The sequence below is a fragment of the Notamacropus eugenii genome, chromosome 2, assembly GCF_028372415.1.
Source record: "Notamacropus eugenii isolate mMacEug1 chromosome 2, mMacEug1.pri_v2, whole genome shotgun sequence".
Taxonomy (NCBI): domain Eukaryota; kingdom Metazoa; phylum Chordata; class Mammalia; order Diprotodontia; family Macropodidae; genus Notamacropus; species Notamacropus eugenii.
The window spans coordinates 358,052,539-358,074,484 of NC_092873.1; the positions used below are offsets into that span (position 1 = coordinate 358,052,539).

At 45.7% G+C, this 21,946-nt stretch overlaps 1 protein-coding gene across 1 annotated transcript in view; it reads right to left on the reverse strand.

The window, feature by feature from the left end:
• Nucleotides 1-21,946, reverse strand: part of LOC140528537 (keratin, type I cytoskeletal 42) — a 53,570-nt gene that overhangs the window by 8,847 nt on the left and 22,777 nt on the right. The window lies entirely within an intron of this gene.

A 21,946-nucleotide genomic window follows, 5' to 3' on the forward strand; every position in this document is an offset into this window, starting at 1 on the left:
TATCAGCTGCCAGGAGAAGCAAGCAGGGCTGGGTGGCTCCCCTGGCTTGTTTGGGGCTGAAACTTCCCAGGCATGGAAGCAGCAGGGTGGCCTGCCTCCCCCTCAAAGGTGGGGTGCAGCTTGCCCGTGTCTGTCCCTGTCTGGCACAGCCCTGGGTGGCAGAGCTCAGAGGCACTGGGAGCTGCCAGGAGCATCAGGGTGGGGTCCTAGGGTGTCAGGACACCCTACTCTTGGGCCTCAGGCTGGTTTCCACTGGCCAACTCTTTGCTTGGTGGTAAAGGGAGGCCAGGTGTCATGGGTCAGGTTTTCCATACCAGCCTTGGGGTCCTCCTAGGCCTTTTGCTCCCACCTCAAACATAACCCTACTTCTCTCTTTCTTTGCTCCCCAAAACACCTGCCATCATTATTCCAGGATCCTCTGGTTCCCAGGACCAGTTCCTCTCCAAGAATACAGCTAGAGAAATGGCACTTAGAAAACAGGATGGAGGGTAAATATGAGAGAGAAGAAGGACATCTCATTTTCTTGGAATCTCTGAGAAAAGGAAAGATTCTGTGTGTCTGTCCATATGCTCAGAGGTGGATGAAATGACCTCTGGCTCTCTCCTGCCACTACATGGAAAGTTCAAAAAAGTTGAAATTCTGGATAAAGCCAGAACTGGATAAGGGCCAGTGTCCTTGAACCTGACCAAGCCCAAACCATCCTCTCTCCCTCTTCTTTAGTCCCCTGAAACCACAGATGAGGTAGGATAGTCACTCCAGAGGCAGGTGAACATGGGACATCCAGAGGTTCAGGATGCTTTGTTCTCCCCCTATCTCCATAAAGAAAAATAAAGAGCAGATGTTCCCCCATCACCACACACACATACATCCCAGGCTGTGGACACAAGCCCACTGCTTCTTCTGAAATGTTCCTCTCTGACTTCATCCTCAGCATCTGAACCTTTCCCCTAGGCCCTCCACTGTGGAGGAGACAGGCTTCCCCACCCCCCCCAAAACAGAGGTAAGGGAAAAGCTCCTCTCCTTCCATCTCTAGGCAGGCCCCAACACAGCAGCTGAAGACAGCAAGAAGCAGTCTCCCAGGGCTCGTTCACCATTTAAGGAAGACCCAGAGGTTTGGCAGCTGAGTGGAAACAAAGACCTTTGTATCTCTGCCTTCTCTGACCCATTCCTCTAACTAGCTTACACCATTCTCCTCTCTTCTCCCCAGTCCAAGGGGATTATAGGCCCTGAGGATTTTGAGCTGAAAAGTACATCTGAGGGCATCTAGTCTAAATCTGAAGAAACTAAAGGCCAGAGAGATGAAATGAATGAGCACTTTCTATGTGCTTTTGTTGTTGTTCAGTTGTATCTAGCTCAGTTACCCCAATTGGGGTTTTCTTGGCCACAATACTGGAGTAGTTTGCCATTTCCTTATCCAGCTCATTTTACAGGAGAGGAAACCGAGGCAGACAAGGGAAGGTGACTTGGTCAGGATCACACAGCTAGTAAGTGTCAGTTCAGATTTCAACTCTGGTCTTCCTGACTCCAGGTCCAGCCCTCTATCCACCACACCAACTAGCTGCCTTAAGAAAGCACTAAGTGCTTACTCCACGGCAAGCACTATTCTATGCAATCAGTAAATAAAAAAGGCAATCCTTCTTTCAAGGCGCTCACATTCTATTGGGGGAGACAAAATATGTTGGTGAGAAAACTTCACGAAGGTCACAGAGCTGGGATTCTAAGCCCGGCTTCTGTTTTCAGACTTCGTGTTCCTTCCCTGTATGACATGGCTTTACTTCTCCTCCTCCTCGGAACTTTCTCATCCAAAGTCCCCCAGAGAGAAGATCACATGTTCCAGGGAACCCAAGGGTCCCAGACGAGCAGAAAGTAGCAACCTCAGATTTAGAGTAGATAAGGCTAAGAGAAATAAAGATCCAGGGCTCTGCCCTGGGGGAGCTGGTTCCCTCAAAAAACAGCGTTGTCCCTCCTTCTTTTTATCTAGTACATGACCCCTAGCCTAACCTAAGTTGGCTCCCATTACTGTCATCAGTTCTCTCTAAACCTGTTTCTTCATCTGCACAGTAAGCGGTTTAGACCAGAAGGTCTCTCACGTCCCTTCCAGCACTGGGATTCACTGGCTCTATCATTATATCTCAAAGATCCCCAGATCTGAAAATTGATTTCCCACTGACCTTTGGGGCTCTCACACATGAAACAGCAGCATCTCATCCTGCACTGAGGACAGAATGAGAGGAGATCAGCTGAGACCACAACAAGAGAGGGAGGAAGGAACAAGCATTTATTAAACACTTACTATGTGCCAAGCACTGTATTTAATACAAATATCACTTCATTTGATCCTCACAATAACCCTGGGAGAGGAGAGCTGTTATGCTATATGCTATTATGATTCCCATTTTAATAGGTGAGGAAACCGAGGCAGATAGTGGCTGAGTTGCCCAGAATCACACAGTTGGTAAATGTCTGAGATCAGATTTGAATTCAGGTCTTCCTGACTCCAGACCCAGCTCTATCCAATGCACCACATAGCGGCCTTATCCCCATAGGATGGGGGATTAAGTTAGACATCAGGTGGAACTTTCTGGAAGTCTTATCTCCTAAATGGGAAACAGAGAATTGCCTTCTTTTTGATAGAGGGAAGAAGGTTGTCCTAAAGCATCATGGGGTAGGGAAGGAGAGGGGACTGGAAGTACAGAGGACATATCTAGGGTAGGCTGAATACTGAGAGATAAATAGAAGGGCTACATGACCTTTGTATAAGTCTTCCCAGCTATGGGATTTGGGTTCCTGTCCTGGCCTGTCCACCACCCCCAACAGGGAGAGGCTGCTGGCAATAACAGTTAGGGCAGCTCCCCGGGCATCTTGCCCTGACCATCTATCAGCACCTCTACCCAAAGCAAAAAGGAGGAGAAAGGCAAATGAGTTCTCTCTACCCAGGTCTTGGGGACTCCACTGACTAGGGGTATAAAGAGAGGTCAGAAGGAGTGCCTGCCCTGGAGAGGTAAGGGAGACAGACACAGAGCTCTTTGTGTATACTGTTCCCCATTCTTCGTCTCTTCTGGAAGAGGATCATCCTAGCTAGTTCAAGGAAGGGGGAATCACAGGATCAGAGGAGTGTTTTTTTAGGCAATCGTGGTTAAGTGATTTGTCTAGCATCTCACAGCTAGTAAGTATCTGAGGCTAGATTTGAACTCATCTCCTCCTAACTCCAGGACTGGTGTTCTGTCCACTGTGCCACCTAGCTGCTCTGAGAGTGTAGATTTAAGACTGGAAAGAACACTTTTAGTCCAAACCTTTTATGTTACAAATGAAGAAACTCAGAAACAAAGGGGTTAAGTGACTTGTGCAAGGTCATGTGTACGCCCAAGCAGCACAGATAGGATTTGAGCCTCCAGATCCATCCATCACTCTTTCCACCACACCTTTCTATACAAGAACACGGCTCATTCTTGTCTCATTTGTGGATAAATGGCTTCCCAGGGTTGCCCAGAGGATATGGAGGGCTGCGGGGAGGGAAGGGAGAAACAGAGTAGTTGACTATGAGTCCTCAAGCCCCTATTACACCATAAGCTCTATGAGGGGAAGAGACTGTATCATGTTCCTCTTCCTCACACATACAAAATTCTATCTCCCACTCTGTGCCTTTATAAAGCTGTTCACACACACACACACACACACACACACACACACACACACACACACACATACACACACACACACACACCCCTCCTAGATTATAAGCTCCTTGAGAGCAGAAACTGTCTTTTGCCTCTTTTTGCATCCCCAGCACTTGGCAAGGTACCTGGCACATAGTACCATATTAAGCACATAGTAAGTGCTTAATAAATATTTTTGATTGATTAGAATCCCTAGTTCCCTTCAAAGTTCAACTCAAGCCACCCCCTACAGGAGTTCCTTTCTGATCCCCGAGACCCCAAAAGTATCTTGCATATAGTGCACATGTACAAGATGTGTAAATGTTGTTTTCCCCATAGAATAGAAGCTCCTTGAGGGCAGGCACTGCTCCATTTTTCCTTTGTGTCACCAGTGCCTAGCACAGTGCATGACACAGCATAGGGACTTCATAAGGGCTTGTTGAATGAAGGGATAGATAGATTCATATTCACAGACATATTTGAAGGAACAAACGTTAGTTTTGGTGACTGAGAGGACAAAGGCTGGATAGGATTGGGGTGGGGGGAGTGCTGGATGGTAGAAGAAGGCTAGAGAACACTGGCATGAGATTCCCTATGTTTCAGGGCCAAGGTGAGAAGATCTCCCTCCAGAAAGAGAGAAGGCTCAGAATGGGTAGTGTGACAGGCAACATTCCACTAACAATCCCAACAATCACACAGAGTGGCAGCTCTATCTCCCTAAAGCCTGCTGGCATTGCTGGGTATCACCGACTCCCCAGTCCCACACCTGAGGTCCTGTTGCTCTTCCACCCTCAGCCTGAAGTGAGGCCTCAGCCCCCGGATCCTTCACAAATCACCTCATTCCCTCCTCATCACTTCCTCAACAAGCCCACATCACTGTCCTGCCAGGATTCAGACTTGAACCAGTCACAGCGTCCTGCTCTAGGCCCCATGCCACCCCATCCCCATTACCTCACCCCCAAAGCATGCCAGAGTGGCCTTGTCCTCTTCCCCTATCCACACCCTTGGCCCCACAGTCTACGCTCTCCTGATTCCCACTGCCCTGCCCAATTATAGTATCCCCAGCGATCAAGGAGGGCCTCAGCACCTTCACCCCACCCTCTGAGCTCTCCTATTTCCCCACTTCCACTGCCCACTCAGAAGATTCCTTTGTCTCCTTGTTCAGCTATTGAGGACCTGACTTAGAAGGCCCTAGGGCTCAAGGCTCACCCACTAAAGGCTTGTTTCTTCCTTCAAACAGAGGAGGTAGGGTGCCTCCACCTCCAGCTCCACCCTTCACTTTTCCCTCTGGTGATGCTAGACTAAGAGGCAGGGAACATTCCAACTCTTCTAGGGAGATTTATCCCTGGAGTCTGGGACTAAGACCTGCCTCTTCTTAGACGTGAGAATCCCAGGCCCAGTCCCACCCCTTTCTGGCTTACATACTCCTCTCCCTGCTCCCAATCCTGGCCTCTAGGGACTCAGGAAGCAGAATTCTAAAGGAGTCCCAGGGAAAAATCACTTCAATTCAATCCAAATCTAATTCAACAAACATTGTTTGGGCACCTACTATGTGCCAAGCACCATGCTAGGTACTGAGGATAGAAAGACAAAAATGACATAGTACCTACCCTCAAGCAACTTCAATTCAATTGGACATAGACTATGCACAAATAAGTACATGCAAAATATATCCAGAGTAATTAGAAAGTGATGGCAGCTAGGTGGTACAGTGGATAGAGCTCTGGGCCTGGAATCAGAAAGACTCCCCTTCCCGAAGTCAAGTCTGGCCTCAGACACTTACTCGTGTGACCCTGGGTAAGTTACTTAGCCCTGTTTGCCTTAATTTCCTCATCTGTAAAATGAGCTGGAGAAGGAAATGGCATACCACTCCAGTATCTTTGTCAAGAAAACCTACAAAAGGGGGGACGAAGAATCAGACAGGACTGAAAAACAAATAAACAGCAAAGGAAGTAAGCAATGGAAGTGGGGTGAGGTTAGAGAATGAACAGTTGGGTAGATGAAGGAATTCCTCCCTTAGGAGATAACCACTGAGCATGCCCCCTGTAAAGAGGCATCTGACTGCGAATTCCCCCTCTGTGGATCTCAATCTCCTCTTCTAAGCACGTTGGACAAGAGATACCCTGTAAGCTAGGCTCTAAAGAAAGCTGGAGACTCAGTGAGGCCTTTGTTGGGTGGGAAAGCATTCCAGGCATGGGGGGAGCAGCCTGAGCAAAACAAGATGGAACGTTATGTACAGGGAACAGCAAGGAAATTCAGGAAATCTGAGATAATGCCAGTTGTTACCACTCTGAATTGGGATGGGATATCAAAAAAGACATTAGATCAGCTACCTCAGGACATTTGGAATGATTGCCTGTATTCATATGCCAGGGTGATTATGATGAAAATCTGAACGTGAACCATCCGATGGCTTGGGAAGATGCCAATTTGGATGGAATTCGGAGTATATGAGGGGGAGTAATGTGATTCCGGCTGGAACCATAGATTGAAATCAGATTACAAAGGGATTAAAATGTCAGAGGCATTTTTTTAAAAATCTTAGACAGGAAAGTTAGGTGGTGCCATGAGTATAGCACAGGATCTGGAGTCAGGAGGACCTGAGTTCAAATCCAGCCTCAGACATTTGACGCACCCTTACTTTACTGTGTGACCTTGGACAAGTTGCTTAACCCCAATTGCCTTGCCTTCCCACCTCCAAAAAACAAATTCAGAGTCAATATGGAACAATTTAAAGAGAATAACATCTTCAGAGCTGTGCCCAGGAATATCACTTTGACAGCTATGTAGAGAATGGATTGGAAAGATTGGAAGCAAGAACAATTAGGAGGCTAATGAAATAGTCCAGGTTGTTGCCACTCTTTTTGTTGTTCAGTCATTTTGCTTATATCCAACCTTCTGTGACCCCTTTTGGGGTTCATTGGAAAAGATATTGGAGTACTTTGCCATTTCCTTCTTCTCATTTTACAGATAAGGAAACTGAGGCACACAGGGTTAGGTGACTTACTCAGCTAATTACTGTCTGAGGCCAGATTTGAACCCAAGATGAATCTTCCTGACTTTAGGTCAGCATTCTATCCACTACATCACCTGTCTGCTCCAGAAATTTATGACCCCATTTGGGATTTTCTTAGCAAAGATACTGGAGTAGTTTGCCATTTCTTTTCCCAGCTACTTTTGCAGATGAGGAAACTGAGACAAACAAGGTTAAATGACTTGCCCGGGGTCACACAGCTAGTAAGTATCTGAAGCCAGGTTTGAATTCAGAAAGTTGAGTCTTCCTAACTCCAGGCCTGTCACTTTTTCCTCTATGTCACTTGGCTGCCCCAAATAACCTGGACATGGAGTTATAAAGGCCAGAAATAATGTCTAGAAATAGACAAGTGAAAGTAAGGTCACAGATGAGTAGCCAGAGAATCAAAGGGACTTGATGGCTCCTTGTATAGGCTTGAGGATGACTCTGACTGTGAATTTCCCCTTTGGGGATCTCAATCTCCTCTTTGGAGTGTGTTGGACAAGAGCAGCAGTTTTCAAAGGGTGAATCCTGGGAGGTCCAAGATCCTTCCAGAGGGTCCATAAAGTCCAAACTATTTTCATAATATCAAGGTATAATTTGCCTATCAAAATATTCCTCCCTTTTCCAATTATATATCTGTGTGAGACCAGATTTTCTTCATATGCTCTAGCTCCTTGGCAATTAATTGAATGCAAAAGCAGATATAAGAATCCAGCTGACTTTGGTTAAGCAGACATGAAAGAGATTTGGAAAAAAAATGTAAAACGATATGACCCTTATTAAATGTTTTTGTTTTGGAAAATACAGTATTTTTTTTTTTCAGAAAAAAAACACTATTCAGGTTAACATTTAATGGGCTTGTTATTTTTATTTTAAGTGAATTAATGAATATATTTAAATTTTGTTTTAATTTCTCATATGGTAAATTTCAATAAATGTTACCCACACAAACAAAAGCAATTGGAGAGTCCTCAATAATTTTTGAGGATCAAAGTTTGAGAGAACAAAATGTTTGAGAATTACTGGATTAGAAGATCCCTAAGGTTCTTTCCAGTTCCAAATTCATTGGATATCACTACAACTTTGGCATGAGAAGTGCCCTCCGTCAGAGGCAGAAAGGGATACTCCCATGGTGGAAGTCACCAGGGCCTTGGGCCATTGCTGCTCCCTCACCCTGGGAAAACTGCTTATAAGACAAGCCTCCCTAATTCAGACCCTTAAACAAATTCCCCACTGACACCATTTAGGGAAGTGGTACCCTAAGATTAAAACATGATAATGTCCATCCACCCTGGTAAGGAAATTCTAAACCATCCCATCCCTTTCCACCCCTTCCCAGTACCACCATCCATATCACTTACTGTACAAGGCAACACCCTATTCCCAGTCCCTCAGGCTCAAAACATAGGAACCATCCAGGCCTCCTCACTGTCTCACACCCCTCCATATTCAAGCTGTTGCCAACATCTATAGATTTCTTTTCTGAAATATCTTTCTATGACCCTCCCTCCCCTTCCCTCCTTTGACATTGTCATCACTCCAGTATAGGCCCTCATCACCTCACTTTGGAATAATTTCAAAAACCTGCTGATGTACCTGCCTGCCTCATTTCTCTCCCCAGTCTAAACCATCTTCTATTCAGCCAACAAAGTGATTTTCCTAAAGCATAGGTCCAGTTACTTCACACACTTTCACAATAAAACTCCAGTGGCTCCCTATTGCCTCTAGGGTCAAATCGGTAATGCTCTGTTTAGCATTCAAAGCCCTTCATAACCTAGCACTTCCTACTTTTCTGGTCTTCTTCCACCTTACTCCCTAACAAATACTCTTTGATCCTGTGACACTGGCCTCCTGGCCATTCCACAAACATGACACTCCATCACTCAGTTCTGGACATTTTCTCTCAATGTCTCCCATGCCCAGAATGCTCTCTCTCCTCATCCCTGCCTACTGGCTTCCCTGTCTTTCTTTAAGTCCCAATTAAAATCCCATCTTCTACAGGAAGCCTTCCCCAACCCTTCTGAATAGAGAGAGCCTTCCTTCTGTTGATTATTTCCTATTTATTCCGTCTATAGTTTGCTTGTATGTGATCTCCCTCATTATATTGTAAGCTCTTTGAGGGCAGGGACAGGTTTTGGCCTCTTTCTGCATCCCCAGCACTTAGTACCATGCCTTACACATAACAGGTACTTAATAAATGTTGATTGATTGACTGAGAAGCAGTAAGACTTGATCCAGAGCTTCCAGCCCAAGCAATTGGCAGATTCCTTCTGCTCCCCAGACCTTTGATGCATCAACCCTGGCAGTCTTTTCCCATCACAAAGTGAGCTCCTTGAGGACAGGAATAGTTTGCTCACTTGTATTTGTGTCCCCTGGCACTTAGCACTATGCCTGGCAGAGAGTAAATGCATAATAAGTGGGATTTTTAATTCATTTATTCATTCACATGGAATAAGACTGTGAGGCCAATACCCTTTTCCATTCAGATAGAGAGGGAGACAAACAAACAGAGAAAGAGAGGAGGAGGAGGAGGAGAAGAGGAAGAAGAAGGAAGAAGAAGAGCAGGAGGAGAAGAAGAAAGGAAGAAGGAGAAGAAGAAAAAGATGAAGGAGGAGAAGAAGGAGAAGGGGAAGGAAAAGAAAGAGAAGGAGAATAAGGAGGAGGAGAAGGGAAAGGGGAAGGAGAAGGGGAACGAGAAGGGGAAGAAGAAGAAAAATGAGGAAGAAGAAGTAAGAAGGAGGAGAAGGGGAAAGGGAAGGGGAAGGGGAAGAAAAGAAGGAGGAGAAAGAGAAGAAGGAGGAGGAGGAGAAGAGGAGGAAGAAGAAGATGGAGGAGAAGGAGAAGAAGAGAAGATGGAGGAGGAGGAGGAGGAGAAAAAGAAGACCTAATTGAGTCCCCAGCAGACTGGGACATCACTGGGCTCAGGAATGGCCTTTAATTCCCCCTATCTTTTGTTCTCTCTTTTCTAGGTCAGTCTCTTCAAGTGGGAATCCTCTTATTTCTCTTCCTAATTCTCATCCTAGTCCACAATCTCCCAAGCCTGTGTTCCAACTAGGACCAAAGACTATTCACACCAAGGAGCCCCTACACACACTAGCACCACCACTATCACACCCCCACTCACATAATGTATTAGAAGGCTGGAATGACTATGGCTTGAGGTCATAAGTCCAACTCCTTGATTTTAAAGATGAGGAAACATCCAGAAAAGTTATTTGCCCAGAGTATTTAGTGGCAATTGAGAAACTGTTCTGACTATTCCTAGGCTCCTACTCCCCTTTGTCCTAGTATGACTTCACTGCTATGACTCGTCTTTTAGAAATCATCTTCCCTAGGGCGGGGTCAGGTGTCACTCAGGCTTTGGGCTCAACTCTTGTCCCTACCTGAATTCCTACAGATGTCAGCTTCCCCAGCCCAAAAAATACCCAAGGATCAGACTGGGGAGGAGGTCTTGGGGAATCCTATCCCTCCTACTCAAGAACTGTGGTGTGATAGGAAGAGCATTGGATTGGGGACCTGGGTTCCAATTTTAGTTCTGCCACCTATTATCTGTATGGTCTTTTGGGCAAGTTGCTTAATCTCCCCAGGGCCTCAGTTTCTTCATGAATAAAGTATAGGGACTGGCCTATGGGGTTTCTAAGGTATCTTCCTATTCTACACCTTCTGATAGGAATGAGCCCAGAGCTCAGTCTAAGGAGGGGAGACCAGAACGTGCTACTAAGAGAGTGGGGGAAAGAGAGGAAGGAGAGTGGGATCAGAACAGGAGGATGGGAGGTTGTGGAGGGAGAGAAGCCCAGGGAACTTGAAGAGAGAACCAGGCCCAGGGACACAGAGACACAGACATGGGAAAGGGAAGTAGGAAAGGACAGAGGAAGGGGATAGGAGATTTCTGAAATGGAGCTCAAGTCCCAAGGGCAAAACTGGTGCGGGAAGTGAAGCTTCCTGGAAGTTCCAGGAAGTCTTCCTACTCTGAATGACCAGTCTGAGTCCCCTACCACAGTGCCTCCTCACCAGAGTGGAGTCAAGTGGTCACGAAAGTATCTGGGGAGTCTCCTTTTTTCCTGTGAAACCTCAATGCCCTTCTTATGTGAAAGATCCTAAGATCACAGATTTAGAAAAGGGAAAGGACCTCTGAGATCATCTAGTCCATCATTCTGTAGGAAACTGAGGCTAAATGTTCACACAGGTGAACTAAATGTTCACAGGCAAGATTTGAATCCAGGTTCTTTGACTCCTGAGTCAGCTCTCTTCTCTGTCTCTGTCTGTCTGTCCCTCCCTCTATCTCTGACTGTCTTTCCCCCTCTGTCCAATCTGTCTTTGTCTCTCTGACTCTGTCTGGCTCTGGCTCTGTCTGTCTGTCTATCTCTCCCTCTCTCTTTCTCTGTATCTCACTTTCTGTGTGTCTCACTTTCTCTCTCTGTCTCTGTGTGTCTCTGTCTCTCTCACTTTCTCTCTCTCACTTTCCCTGAGTCTAGGTGTGTCTGTCTCTATCTCACTTTTTCTGAGTGTGTATGTATGTGTGTCTGCCTGTCTCTCTGTCTCTGTCTCTGTCTCTCTGTCTCTGTCTGACTCTGGCTCTGGTTCTGGCTCTTCCTCTTCCTGTCTAACCAACAAACTAAGAAGCTCTGAGCTATCCAAGTTCTGAGGAACCTATGAAAGGAAATTAGTTCAGTCTGTAGGTTTCAAATCAAGGTCAAAATCAAAAGCTCCTCCAGGAGGTCTTCCTTGATTAGTTCCACCCTATTCTAATGGCTCTTCCAGTTCCCAGCCCTCAGGACTGGGCTTTCATCCATTAATTTGCACTCATTTGTAAGCTGACAGTTAAATACTCTTAAGTGGTTTCCTCTCTATAACAGCCCTGATTAACTTCGGATAGGAAATGCACCTCCTCTGCCTTCTGAATCATTTGCGCACCTAGGGCCTCCAAAGAACAGCAGTCCCTAACCCTACCCCCACAATCCCCCACCCCACCCCGTCCATGGTGCCGAGACTCTTCCCTGCATCACAGAGCTGTCGAGACCAAGCGAGATCACAACTGTGATGAAATATCATACTGACAAAAGCAAAAGGGAAGGGAAAGGGAAGGCCAACGATGTGTTTAGAGCGCAAGTCATCATCATATTATGGAAATGTGTTGGGTTTGGAGTCCAGGAGCCTAGGGTTTGAATCCTGGCTCAACAAGAGAATTGGACTTTAAGGTCCCTCCCAGCCCTAGGCTTACAATCGCATGATCCTACCTCACCTATAATGACCTGGATAGCTTCAAGGAATAGAGAGGGAGCTAGGTGGCCCAGTAGATAGAGTGTCAGGCCTGGAGTCAGGAAGACTCATCTCTGTGAGTTCGGATCTGGTCTCAGACACTTACTAGCTGTGTGACCCTGGGCAAGTCACTTCACCCTATTTGCTTCAGTTTCCTCATCTGTAAAATGAGCTGGAGAAGGAAATGTCAAATCACTCCAGTATCTGCCGAGAAAACCCCAAAAGAGGTCTAAGAGTCAGACACAACTCAACAACATGTCCCGCTATATGCTGTCCTGATCACAGTCCACCTGTAGTATTGTACTTAGTCTGGGGAAACCTCACTTGGGAAGGGGAGAAAGAAGGGAACAAACAGTTGTTAAAACATAATGCCTACTATGTGTCAAGCATTGTGCTAAGCACTTTACAAATATTATGTTACTTGATCCTCACAAAAATCCACAGAGGTAAATATTATTATTCCCATTTTACATATAAGGAAACTGAGGCAGACAGCATTGCCCAGGGTTACACAACTAGCAAGTGTCTGAGGCCAAATTTGAACTCCAGTCTTCTAAACTCCAGGACCATCGTCTGTCCATGGCACCACTCAGCTGGGCGTTGTGAACTCGGAGTCAGCCGGATGAGAGTAACCAGAATGATAAATGATGGCACATTTACATATCGCCTGGAGGTTTACAAAGTCATTTGCATACAGTAACTCGTCTGATTCTCCTGACTATGGGGTGAGGCAGGTGCTACTTATTAGTATTCCCATTTTACAGGTGAAGAAACTAAGGCTAAGCAATTTGCTGGCTATGTGGCTGAGGCAGGATTGATTCCAATATAGATCCTGTGGTCTCCAGGTTCAGCACTCAGTGCCTAGGCTACCCAGCCTCCAAAAAGGGCCTGTAGTTTATGCTATGTGCAGGTTAATTGAAGCACTTAGAGATGCTTATCAGAGAGAAAACTCAAAGGGGATGTGACATCTCTAAGTGTTTGAACGTCTATCATGTGTAAGAGGGATTCAACTTCTTCTATGTGACCTTAAACAGCAAAATTACAAAAATGTAAGTTTTCTAGGGGCAGGTATTGTTCTCATTCTCATCTTTGTATTCTCAGCCTATGGTATGCAGTTGAGGCTTTAAAAAAATGCCTGTTAAATTGAATGGAACTACTGGGAGCAGTGGATGGACTAGATGGCTAGGTGGTGCCATAGTGCACAGAGTTCTGGGACTGGAGTCAGGTGTTCAAATCCAGCCTCAGATACTTACTAGCTATGTGACCCTGGGGAAGTCATTTAATCCTGTTTGCCTTAGTTTCCTCATCTGTGAAATGAGCTGGAGAAGGAAATGGCAAACAAGTTCAGTATCTTTGTCAAGAAAAACCTCGAATGGGATCACAGAGAGTCAGACACAACTGAAAATGACTGACAACAACAAATAGATGGATGCTGAGAAAAAGTGATGTGGGGTCTATAAAAGGAAAAGTAGACTACTCATAAGATCTGTTCCCAAGTGGGAACATTCTGCTGTAGGAGGGCATGGATTCCTCCTCCTTTGAGCAAAGGTTAGATGACCAGTTGAGGTGAAATTCATCAGGTATGGGCTGGATTCGGTAACCCCTGATGTTTGAGTCAGCTCTATCACTATACCACAATTCTTTTTTCAGAGAGGTTCTACAAGTACTATCGAGGCCCTTTTGGATGCTAAGTGGCATAGATGGCATTGCATAAAAATCTGACCTAAGACACATAATTAGCTGTTGGGTCCTGGGCAAGTCCCTTAACCTCTATTTTCCTCAGTTTCCTCATCTGTAAAATGGGGATAATAATAGCACCTATCTCCCAGGGCTGTCACAGGGATAAAATGAGCTAATGTTTGTAAAGTGTTTTTGCAAACTTTAAAGCACTGTCTAAATGCTAGTTGTTATTTGTTGCTATGACAATTTTACATCACTTTATACACATAAGCCATTATTGGTAATATTTAGCAGCTTCCTTTCCACCCATTGTATCTTCAATGACCTTTTAGTCATTTACAGTTGGGAATGTTCTGCAATGAATGAGTAAATGAAAAAGCATGTATTGAGGGCCAACTATGTGCCAAGTCGTGTGCTTTGTGATCTTGGCAGGACCTACGGTGTTTCATGATTCACAGTCATGAAGAAACGCCGAGAGAATATTGGTATGTGAAAAGAAAAGGTGGTTGTTTTTTTTATTCGGGCATCACAGAATCTTAGATCTAGACATGGAAGACCATCTATCCGCCACCACCCATTTTGCAGATGAGGAAACTGAGACCCAGAAATACGAAATGACTTGTCCAAGGCCACACAGAGTGGGGCTCAAACCCAGGTCCCTTAACTCCTGAGCCAGAATTTTTTACACTGAAACATAGAGCCTCCCTAAGCATCATGGGATCTCAGATATAATCCAGCACTCTTTCCACCTCTGGGTTAGTTTTGGGCCCAGCCCGTTGTCCATCAGCCACATCTGTTCAAAAGAGAAACCACTGACAGGCCAGCTCACTAAGCTGCTCATTCTGCTTTGAGATGATCTGGATGATAGGCATCCTTGTGGAGAAGGTTCTGCCATCCCTGACACCACCAGTACCAAATGCTAAACAATGCCACCCACAGGCAGGAGGCTCCCAGACCTCCAGCCCACCCGCCTTCTAAGCCCTCCTTCAGCAGAGTGACCCTTGGGGAGATGCATCCCAACAACCACTTCTGCAGTTATTGCAGCTCCCATCCAGTCAGCAGGCACAGTTACTGAAGACCTAGAAAACAGGACTCTTATCACCCAAGTCCTAGTACTGCCAAATGGGTCAACACTCAATGTGGATACTGTTTTATCAGTGGAAATTACATTAAAGATGAGACCTATATCCAAGGAATCCTGGGCCTTTCCATTCATCTTCTATATGAGTTGTCTCCACCCATGTATGGGCAGTTATGTGGAGAAGTGAATAGAGTTCTGGACCTGGAGTTAGGAAGACTCATCTTCCTGAGTTCAAATCCAGCCTCAGACACTTACTAGCTGTGTGACCCTGGGCAAGTCACTGAACCTTGTTTGCCTCAGCTTCCTCATCTGTAAAATGAGCTGGAGAAGGAAATGGCAAAGCACTCCAGTACCTTTGCCAAGAAAACCCCACATGGGGTCAAGAAGAGTCAGACATGAATGAAAATGTGACTCAACAATGATTACATTCATAAGCTCCTTGGGAGCAGGCACTGTCCTGATTCTCTGTCTGGATTTCTTAACACAGTGCTTGGCACAGAGTAAGTACTTAATAGATGCTTTTTTCATTCATTCATTATCTCCACTCTCTCCCTAGGAGTTCGCCCTGGAACCACCCTGGGATTCGACAAACCATCTTTGGCCTTATCAGGCTTGGTCCAGGTCTCTGCTGTCACTTTTAGGTATGCTTGTGCTCTCTGTTACATTGGGACCATCATCTCCTCTCCCTCTCACCTGAGCATGGGACTCCCTTTAGCTATCCTGGGTTTTGATAGACCAGTTTGGGCTTTATCAGGCTCAGAATCTGAGGCTTAGAAAGGTTAATAACTCACTCATGGTCACTTTGACATAAGTGGCAGAGGTAAGATTTGAGCCCTATTCCCTCCTGACATCAAGTTAGGGCACTTTCTCAGGCAAATTGAACCTTGCAGAGGTTCAGGGGCCAGTAGAACCTTTTCTGAAGGAGGAAAGGTTGGGAGACCCTGGGAGGATGCCTGGGGCATTGCCCCAAACCTGGGTTTCAGGAGCTGACCCTGTCCCTATAGAGTGCCTCCCTTTGTTTCCTCCCTTCTCTGCTTCAATGGGACATATTCTGTCTCTGCCGAGAAGTCGAAGATGCTCAGTTTCTCTGCACTCAGGTGGTAGCTGTTGCCATGGTTACTTTGCATCTTTGCACTCCCAACATTCAAAACTCCCTGGAAGATGGAGCCCCATCAGACCTATCCTAGGTCCTGAGCTCAGTCACCTCCCTGCCAAGAGTAGCCCTATTGGGAACACATGATAGCCACCCAGAGGAAAACAGATGAACTACCTAGGCACCCACCCTGAAATGCTGAAGCCGCCAACCGTGGTGCCCAAATCTTTTACAGGCCCTCCCTCTACTGGTTTTTTGGCAGTATTACAGTTGTGTTCTACTGTGATTAAGAAAAAAGATAGTCGAGGATGTAAGTCTGGATATAGCTGGAATGAATTCTGAAGATTAGAACAAGAAGTGAATTCAGAAGTCAACCTCTCCCATTTTACAGATGAGGAAACTGAGGCATAGGTGGAGGAACCTGCAGCCTCAAGACCACATGTGGCCCTCTAGGTCCTCAAGTGCAGCCCTTTGACTGAATCCAAACTTTGCAGAACAATTGTTCTCAAGGCTACAGGTTCCCCACCACAGGACTAAAAAGCAATGCCCAATATCATCCATTTAGAAACTGTCAGAAGTTGGATTTGAAGCCAGGTGCTCTGATTCCAGATCATCTAATTTAATACCACCCTCCAAAATTTTGCAGGTGAAGAAACTGAGGCCCAGAGAGAAATGACTGGCCCAAAGTCATACAGTAAGCAGTCAGGATTTGTACCCAGGTGATCTGATTCCTAACCTGAGGCTCCTTCTACCACACCTCATTGCTGTGGACCTTCTGGGAATTCCAAGCAGCTGTACAGTAAAGGAGAAGGCAGGTGCAGAGTGGTTGGGGGAGGTAGCCAGCAGAGCGCAGACATCGAAGTTCAGGGATTAGAACAGGCCTGCAAAAAAAGGCATATATGTCTATCCATCATCCCCAAGTGGGGAGACACCTAAAGGGAGGGGAAGAAAGAGAAGCCGATTTAAGGAATTAGGGGAAGATTTACTTTTCAAAACTACTGGAAACTGAGCAGAGAAACTGTCTGATATCCATCACCCCCAGAGGGCAGCACTGAGCCACCTGCAAAAAATATGAAACTTAGGTGCTTGGTAATAGCAATGGAAACTCAAACTCATGTCCTCTGATTCCATTATCAGATGGGCTACCTCCTACCTGTGTGACCAGTCTTTCTGTGTCTCAGTTTCCTAATCTGTAAAATGGAGAGGTTGAGCTAGATGGCCTCTGAATTTCCTTCCAACTTTCAATTTAAAATCCAGTAAACAATTGGGGAATCCAGGGTTCAAATTCTCCTAGGCCTTTAGAGAAAGGGGAAAGAAGGAATGATGCTGGGGGTGGAGGAGATACCTTCAGAATCAGGAAATTGGAAATTCCCCACATTCGTTCACCTCATTGATGGAATCATCAGTATCTAACTCCTCATGCCCCATACCTTCCACACCACCTACCAAACCATGGACGCTGTGTCCAGGAGCGTTTGTCCCCCATTAAAGTCTTCGTCCCTCTCCCCCTGTCTTGTGTAGATCTTGCCCTCTTCTATTAGAAGAAGGCAATGGAATATCTTCAAAGCCCTCTCTCCTGCTGTACAGGTCATGAGGCAAGGGAGAGGAAGTTAAGAGCTTATCCCTCAAATTCAATAAACATTTATTAAGAATATAAGTAGAATATAAGCTACAAAGAAATACAATAAAATAATAATAGCCTATGTGTATGAAGCACTTTAAGGTCTGCAAAACACTTTATATACATTGACACCCCACCCTACCCAAGCTTACAAAAGGTCAGCAGCTAGACTTGGAGGAGCTGGACTTGGAGTATGGAAGACCCAAATTCAAATCCTGCTTCAGAGGCTTGCTAGCTAGTTGTGTCATTCCAAGGCAAGTCATTAAAAAAAAAAAACTGTCTGTGACTCAGTTTCCTCATCTGTAAAATCAAGATAATAATAGCACCTACCTCAGAGGATTGTGGGAATCAAATGAAATGATACATGTAAACTGATTTGCAAACCTTAAAGTACCATATTATTGCTGTCCAGCGTTTTCAGTGGTGTCCAACTTTTCATAACCCCTTTGGACTTTTCGTGGCAAGGATGCTGGAGTACTTTGCCATTTCCTTCTTCAGCTCATTTGACAGATGAGGAAACTGAGGCAAACAAAGTTAAGTGACATGTTCTGGGTCACACAGCTAATAGGTTGACCTTTCCTTCTCCGGCTTATTTGACAGATAAAGAAACTGAGGCAAACAAGGTTAAGTGACTTGTCCAGGGTCACACAGTTAATAAGTGTCTGAGGCCAGATTTAAACTTAGGGCTTTCTGATTCCAGACCAGGGAAGCCTAAACTCTTACACAAAAGATAGGGATAAGGGAGAAACCTAAACAAAGTACCCTAGGAAAAATAGGATAAGAGGGGAAAAAACATTTTCATCTGAGGATAAGAAAGAGACAAGGAAGGTAATCTGAGAAAGCTTCATGGAGGAGGTAGTATCTGAACTGGGTCTTAAAGGCAATGTACAATAGCAATGATAGTACTTTACGGTTTGCAAAATCTTTTCTCATAACTCCATGAGCTGGCCTGTCATATATTATTATCCCCTTTTTACAGATTAGGAAACTGAGGCCAACAGGGTTCACACAGCTAATACATATCTGAGACTGAATTTGAACTCAGATCTTCCTGATCCCAGTACCAGCGCTCTATCCACTAAGCTAACCATAGTCAAACCTACCAATCTGTTTTTAGACTGGATGTATGATTTCATTGGTGTGGGAAAACTCTCTCTACCAATGCAAATCTGCTCCTTTTCTGCAGCTTAGAGTCTTAGAAAGTTGCCTGGAGCCCCAAGAAATGAAGTGACTTTCTCAGGGTCCTACAGCCTGCATGTGTCAAAGGCAGGATTTTCCTGACTCCAAAGCCAGTTCCCCAACTCCCCATGTCACACTGCCTCTCACATTAGGGTCATTATTTGGGTTTTGTCAACCCCTTCCTCTATCAACATCCATTCACTACCTCTCTTTGATCTCAGTCCCTGAACTCTCTTATAAGACTAGGCTTTTCTCCCTCACAGGAAGTGACGAGGAAGTTCTACAGCTCCCTTGGATTCGATAAGTGTCTTGAAATCTCCCCAGATGCTCCTGTATCCTGGGTAAAGACCCTTTCTTCCTGTGCTATGAGGAGAAATATTCCCCAGAAGACAAACTGGGAAATACAGTCTCCAACTCTTTGAATAGGCAGTCAGATGTCAGCCACACCCTGATAAATGGGTTCTAGAAGGGAGCATGCTCCATGGAAAGAACAGTGTCTATCAGGAGACTTAGGGTGAGTCCTGGCTGAGATGCTAGCTAGCTGTGTGATCTTAGACAGATCACTTCCTGAATCAATCCTTCCCTCTCTCCTATCTCAATTTCCCTGTCTGTAAATTGAAGGGGAAGATCTCTAAGGTCCCTTCTAAGTCTAACATAAACAAGCAGCTAGATGATGCCATGCCTGGAGTTGGGAAGACCCCAATTTACATGTGACCTTAGATACTTATTAGATCTATGCCCCTCGACAAGTCACTTAACTTCTGTTTGCTTCCATTTTCTCATCTGTAAAATGGGTATGATAATAGCACCTAACTCCAACGGTTGGTGTGAGGATCAAATGCGATAATAGTTATAAGGCTCTAAAATATACACAATTTAAATACTGTTGTTCAGTTGTGTCTGATTCTTTGTGACCCCATGGGCCACAGAATGCCAAATGCTGTTCATGGAATTTTCTCGGCAAAGATGCTGGAGTAGGTTACCACTGCCTTCTCCCCTGGCTTAAGGGAAACAGGGTTAATTGACTTGCCCAGGATCACAGAGGTAGTAAGTGTCTGAGGCCAGATTTGAACTTAGGTCTTCCTAACTCCAAGCCTAGCACTCTATCCACTGAGCCACCTAGCTACCTCTATATGAATATGTATATGTGTAGACATAGATAGCAGAGATAAATACATGTATGCCTCTATATATGTACGTATGTATGTGTGCTATTAATATTAAATCATTATCATCCCAAGTATTCTCTAGTTTGCATTGGGGTCTAGAAGGCCCCCTAGGTTAGCCCCAGGGACTCACTTTGCGCCATTAAAGGGGGACCGTGTGGGATGAAGCAGGTTTCTCATTACTAGCCTCTCTCTCTAAGGCCCCAGGACACCAAGGAGAAGTAAACATCTTCCCTGACCTGGGTGCTAGGCCCCTCTTTAATCCCACTCCATCCCTGTACAATCCTAAAGAAAATAAAGAGACCTTGGAGAACATTACTGGCTCTATCAAATGTCAAAGGCTACTGCCCTGGATAACCCATGACCAATCTCTGGGAACTGGACTAAGCTTTATCTAGTCTGCAAAGCCAGAGGAGGGGAGCTGAAGAGAAGTTAGTCTTCTCCAGAGGGAGGCTCTGTGAGGGGCCTATCGGCCCAAGGGTCAAAGTGAGAAAGAGCCTCTCCCAATTTTACCCATTAGTGCTGAGAGGGGGAAACTGGATATAGAGGAGCCAACCTAGAGAGAGAAGGATACAGACTAGAGGGGAGGAGGCACTCGGAGAGAGGGAGGTAGGCTGGGCCACACGAGGAGAAAGAAAGAGGCTGGGGAAACACTGGAAGGTAGGGGAGGGGGCTGGGTGAGGGACTGGGGGCTACTGGAGGATTAGGAGAGAGGCCTGAGGGAAGAAGAGGGGCTCCAATGGAGGAGAGGAAGCCGGGGGATGTTGGTGGAAGGCAGAGGTAGGATAGTAGGAAAAAGGGAAGATAGCAGGGAGACATTAGGAGAGGGGGATAGGGGGAGAGAGAGAGAAGGGAATCACAGGAGAAGAGGGGCAAGAACCAGGAAAACATTTAGGAAAGAGGGGCTGGGGCTGAGGCTGAGGCCTTCTCTCTGCCCATGTTTTACAAGCACATTCTTGAGCTGGGTTGGGGCCTGGGCAAAGTCCCAGAATTCGGCCTTGCTAAGCCTGTAGGCCTCCTACATTCCAGGAGCCACACCCTGCCAGGTACTGAAGTCCTTTCTCACTAGTACCCTCCCTTCCCCAGAATAGCCTGGTTCTCATGCCTCCAGCCTTCAGAGTGGGCTTTGGGGGCCTATCCCTATATCCATTTCTAGACAGTAAGTTGCTCCCTCTCTCTGGACTCGGTGTCCTTTTCTGTAAAAATGTACTGATTCTAGAATGACGTAGAAAAGGAGGATATTGGATTAGATGGTCTCCCTCTAAGACTCCTTCCACCTTCCTCTTGAAAGGACACACAAATTTTCGACATGGCCAATGTAGGAATTTGTTTCACTTTATTGTGCAAATTTGTACCAGGATTTTGTTTTCTTTTCTTTCAAAGGGGGAGAGGTGGGAGCAAAGGAAGATAAATGTTTGTTACCTAGAAAAAAAATATTTTTTAATTTTTTTCTAAAAGGGCGAACTGAGGAGATCCCCCCAGGTCAGAAGCATAGTCTCCTCCTAGAGAAGTCCCTGGACTCCTGACCAGGCCTAAACCTCAAGACAAAACAGATATTCTTTAAACACAATCCACAGACCCTGTGCCAGTATCTACCACCCTAAAACTTCCATGAAAGCTAGGCCTACTCATGGCAAGGGGAACTAGGCTCCTTAAGAATTCTTGCCTGAAAAATATAGGGTAATGTCCCATGAGTCCATGGGACTCCCATCCCCTACCAACAAACTAGGTCCTCCTGGTCCCAGACTAATTTTTTTCTTCCCCATCCATGGCACTATGGCAAATGGCATTGCCTCAGTTCCCTTAACAAGCTAGAGAGTCAAAGAGGGAGAAGATTCAGGCATGGAGAGACAAGCATATTCAATGACTTAAGGTCTTTACCATGGGAAGAGGTGGGTGTTACTCTGCCCCTCTTCTATGCCAGTACAGGTCATCTGGACTTTCCTAGGCAGAAAACCATTCTGAAGCTATAAGGAAGAGAGGTAAAGGAGAGCCACCAAGGAAGGGCTAGAAAGTTCCCCTCCATGGAAGCTGGAGAAATCAATCAATACCTTTGAACCTTACGACTCCAGCCCTAATGTGGGGAGGACAACCCAGCCTCTCTCTTGGCCCCTCATCCCTTTGCAAACCTCACAAACATCATACTAGATCAGGCCCAGAGAACCCAGGCCACTGCTCTTCCTCCTCCAGAACCC